The sequence below is a fragment of the Prionailurus viverrinus genome, chromosome B2 (assembly GCF_022837055.1).
Source record: "Prionailurus viverrinus isolate Anna chromosome B2, UM_Priviv_1.0, whole genome shotgun sequence".
Taxonomy (NCBI): Eukaryota; Metazoa; Chordata; class Mammalia; order Carnivora; family Felidae; genus Prionailurus; species Prionailurus viverrinus.
The window spans coordinates 29,947,841-29,952,459 of NC_062565.1; the positions used below are offsets into that span (position 1 = coordinate 29,947,841).

Genomic DNA, 4,619 nt, shown 5'->3' on the forward strand with positions numbered 1-4,619 from the left:
TTAATAAACAAAAAGCAAACAGGCCTCTGTGAGATTCTCTAGCTGGTGCCTCAGGCACAGGTGCCCCAGGTTTCAAGAGGAAACCATTGTTTCTCTACCAACCATCCCGAAGCCAGCTCAGTCTCTGACATCAAATTCCCTGGGACGAAGTTTCCTTCTAAAACAGTCCAGGAGGTTATTTCCTTCCCTGTGCAGAAGCTTTTTAGGTGGATGTAGTCCCAGTAGTTTATTTGTGCTTTGGTTTCCCTTGCCTCAGGGAACACATCTAGAAAGAAGTTGTTACTCCCCATGTCAAAGAAATTAGCGTGTGTGTTCTTTTCCAGGATTTTTATGGTTTCAGGCCATTTTGGCCTTTAATCCATTTTGCATTTATTTTTGTGTATGGTGTGAGAAGTGGTCCTTATTCTTTCTTTGGCATGTTGCCTTCCTGATGAGAGCACCTGGTGATGTATGGAATTGTTGAATCACTTTGTTGTTCTTGGAAACTAATATAACACTGTATGTTATCTGACTGGAATTTAAATAAAAACAATGAATAAATAAGTAAATAAATAGGTAAGTCAGTCAGTCCAGGGAGAGAGATAAGGGGTTAGAGGAAGGGAGTCCAGTTCATGGGGGTGGGGGAGGGGGTGTTTCCAGGAAGGGAAGTGAGGAGAAAGGGCTGAGCCCAGTGTGCTGTCTCTACCTGGCACCTTCAGAAAGTCCCTGGACAAGAACTCAGAGAAACAGTGTGACAAAGAGAGCTCCCTGCAAGAGGAGAGGGGTCAGGTCCCAGTCCCTTGTCCCCAAGAGGGTGTGGCTCTCAGGGTGGAAGGTGCAAGGGCACAGAGGCAGGGAAGCTTAGTGTTGGGAGTCCCCATCTCCCCTGGTTTCACTTCTCCCTGTCACAGTCTGTGTCAGGTCCCCCTGTCTGGGATTCATGAAGGCGCCCCTGTTCACACTCCCATTGCCTGTCTGGTTTCTAGAGAAGACTATCATATCAGCTTCACCGCGTTCCCTGGCCTGTCCTGGCCACAGACAGGCTGGGACTTAGATTCTCCCAGGGGATGGGGATCCTGGGGCCTTGAACCTGCCTCCTGGTGCTTTCAGGGGCCTGGCCATGACCCTGACCTGGGCCAGTGAGTGTGAGGTCAGAAGGAAAGAGCCTGTTATGTGTAGGAGCAAAGGGACCGCCTGGTGGGGACGCTGGACCACTGGGGAAGGGGGCCACCGCCCCCACTCCACACCCCCACCCACCCCTGCCCAGGCCTGGGCCATCCTCCCCTTGAGTCCTTCTTGCGACTCCGCCCTGCTCTCCGGCCCCCCCCCCCCCCCCCCCCCGGTGGAGTGCCCCTCGCCCTGCCCTCCCGGCTGCCTCCATCTGGGACCCGGCTCCGGGCCTGGAGGAGGGTCGGGCGGGGTCTCAGCCCCTTTGTGCCCACAGTTCCCACTCCTTGAGGTGTTTCCACACCGCGGTGTCCCGGACCGGTCGCGGGGAGGCGCTGTACGTCTCGGTGGGCCAAGTGGACCACACGCAGTTCCTGCGATTCCACAGCGACGCCGCGAGTCCGAGGGTAGAGCTGTGGGCGCCGTGGGTGGAGCGGGAGGGACACAGTTTGGGACGAGCAGACGGAGATCGCCAAGGTGCACGCACAGACCTCCCGACCGAACCTGCACACCGCCCTCCGCCACTACGACCAGAGCGAGTCCGGTGAATGACCCGGGCCAGGGTCCAGGTGACGAGTCCCTGAATCCCCCTTGGACCTGCTGAGGTCTCTCTGAGCTCCGGGTCCGAGATTCACCCCGACGCCAGGAGACCTTCGCGGCCCCCACCCAGGATGAGCCCGCGGGGATTCACTCGGATTTTGTCTAGTTTCTGGGTCTTTGACCAATCACTGCGGGTAGGTATCCTGAGGAGTGAGGCCAGGAGAGCCTGGCTGCAGGGCTGGGGGGTGGGGGACGGCTGCGGGGGGGGGGGGGGGGCGGGGGAGGGCTAGCTAGCTAGTGGGCGGGGATGCCCGCGAGGCTCGGTGAGAGAGTGGGCGGGGCCAGGGCCTCACCTTCCAAGGGACTTCTGGCTGCAACTTAGGGTTCGATGCGAACCACCTCGGCGGGTGTGAGCAATTCGCTAGGAGGGCGCCGATTACAGCCCCCTGAAGGAGGACCTGCACTCTTGGAGGGCAGCGGAGGAGGCGGCTCGGATTCTGGGCGCCAGTGGGAGGCGGCCTGAGCAGCCGAGCACTACCGGGTGTTAGCTGAAGAGGGAGTGCGTGCGGGGGCTCCGCCTGTACCTAGAGAAAGGGAAAGACACCTTGTAGGAAGCAGGTTTGTGGGGCCGCCAGGCCTCCTGATCTCCCCTGGGCAGGTGCTGTACGTCCTGCTGGCCCCACCGAAAGGGAGGAAAATAGGATTGACACCAGAATTCTTCCCTGTCCCCCTCCTTGGGTCCTGAGGGTGAGGAGTTCCCCTGGGTTTTCAGATCCTGTGTCAGAGAGAGAGACTGGCTCGCAGGACCCATCCTTCTCTCAGGACAGAGGGGATCCAGTCTCTGTGGAGAGACATATCTCTAAAAGAATTCAATAGCAGGTTTCCTTGACCCTGGTATTCACCTTGGGCACCCCCAGGTGACGTCCTCCCTCAGGCCTTGCTCTCTGTCCCATGCCCAACTTCATTGGAGGGCTGACTCCAGGTGTGTTGAGCCACTGGGCCTCCTCTACCAGGTCAGGACTAGAAGTCTCTGTTCCCTCACTCAGGGACCCTGAGCCTCCTCCCCTAGGCTGTCTTACTTACCCTGCCTCCAGACCTTCCCAAGGGATGGGAAGTTATCCCAGATCCTGGAGCTCAGGCTGGGATGTGAGTCTTGCACTCCCCTGCCCACCCCATTGTCCTCTCCATTCTCAGCATGGTCACATGAGTGCTGCTTCGGTGGCCCCCGGGGGATGATGCAAAGTTCCTAAAGTCTCTGACCCTTCTCCTCAGATCCTCCACAGACACATGTGACCTGCCACCCCATCTCTGACCATGAGGGGACCCTGAAGTGAAGGGCTGTGGGCTTCTACCGGACAGAGATTACTGTGACCTGGCAGTGTGATGGGGAGGACCTGACCCAGGACACGGAGCTTGTGGACACCAGGCCTGCCGAGCTGGGACCTTCCAGAAATGGGCGGCTGTAGTGGTGCCTTCCGGGAGAGGAGCAGAGATACACGTGCCTGTGCAGCACGGGAAGCTACAGGATCCCGTCAGCCTGAGATGGAGTAAGAAGGGGGATGAAGGGGTGGATTCTATCCAGACAGCAGAATACACGACACCTTCTGTAGACCTTCAGCGGCATCACAGCTGAGGCCCAGGGGTCAGAACTCTCACCTTCCCTTTCGTTCCCGGAGCCCCTGCGTCACTCCAACATCCCCATCATGGGAATCATTGCTGGTCTGGCTGTCCTTGGAGCTGTGGTCACTGGACCTGGGACCCGGAGGAGGAAGAGCTCCCGCAGGGAAAGGGGTGAGGTCAGAGTTTTCTTGCACGAGGTTGCAGGGAGAGTGATGGGGGGAGGGAGGGAGGGGTTCAAGCCATATGTAATTTTCCAGTGTCTTGCCTCAGTCCTGAGAGGCACCATCCACACACATGTGCTCACCCAGTTGGACCCTGTTTGCTAATACTCTTTCGAAAGTCACACCTGAAAAAGAGACAAAACGTTCACCTCGATGCTTCTGGTGATGGGACCTGATTCCCAGCAGTCACAGGACAGAGGGGAAGCCCTGCTGCACACAGACCTCCAGGAGGCTTTGATCTAGTTTCCACATGTCCTCTTACCTCACATTGTGTAATCTTGCCCTAGGTCTGTAGTTAAAGTTCTGGAAATTTCTTTGGAGGCCAAAATTTCAGGGGCCCCTTTAGGACCTCAGGGCCCAAGCCTTCTCCCTGGCCTCTGATACGATGCTTTGTTCTCACAGGGGAAAAGATGGAGCTACACTCAGTCTGCAAGTAAGTATGGACAGGGTGATCCCTGAGACCCTGGGTAGTGCAAACGGGACCCCATGAGGAGCTCACCCACCCCATAGCTCCCTTGTCTCATTTCCTGGAGGCTCTGACCACATCCTGTTGTACTGTGGCTGTAACAGTGCCCAGGGCTCTGATGTGTCTCTCAAGGCTTCTAAAGGTGAGACCTTCAGGGTGCCTGGGTGGCTTAGTCGGTTAAGCATCTGACTTCAGCTTGGGTCATGATCTCAGAGTTCGTGAGTTCGAGTCCCACATCAAGCTCTGTGCTGACAGTGCAGAGCCTGGAGCCTGCTTAGACTCTCTGTCTCCCTCTCTCTCTGCCCCTCCCCCACTGTCTCTCCCTCCCTCCCTCCCTTTTTCTCTCAAAAATAAACATTTAATATATATATATATATATATATATATATAATTGTCAAATTATACATAAAGGTGAGACCTTGGAGGGGCTAAAGTGGGAAGGGGCACAGGGGACGAGATTGGGTTAAGGGGATCCTCTGGACTTGGATATTTGAGTGCGTGGAGGGTTTTTACAAATGTTACCACTTAGAATGACTGACTTGAATGTGTTCATGATTATTTTCTGTCACAGTGTGAGCCAGCTGCCTCGTGGGGGACTGAGTGATATAATGTCTCCCTCTCTCCCT

At 56.2% G+C, this 4,619-nt stretch overlaps 1 pseudogene; it reads left to right on the forward strand.

The window, feature by feature from the left end:
• The first annotated feature begins 1,046 nt into the window (after nucleotides 1-1,046).
• Nucleotides 1,047-4,619, forward strand: LOC125166141 (putative HLA class I histocompatibility antigen, alpha chain H; annotated as a pseudogene).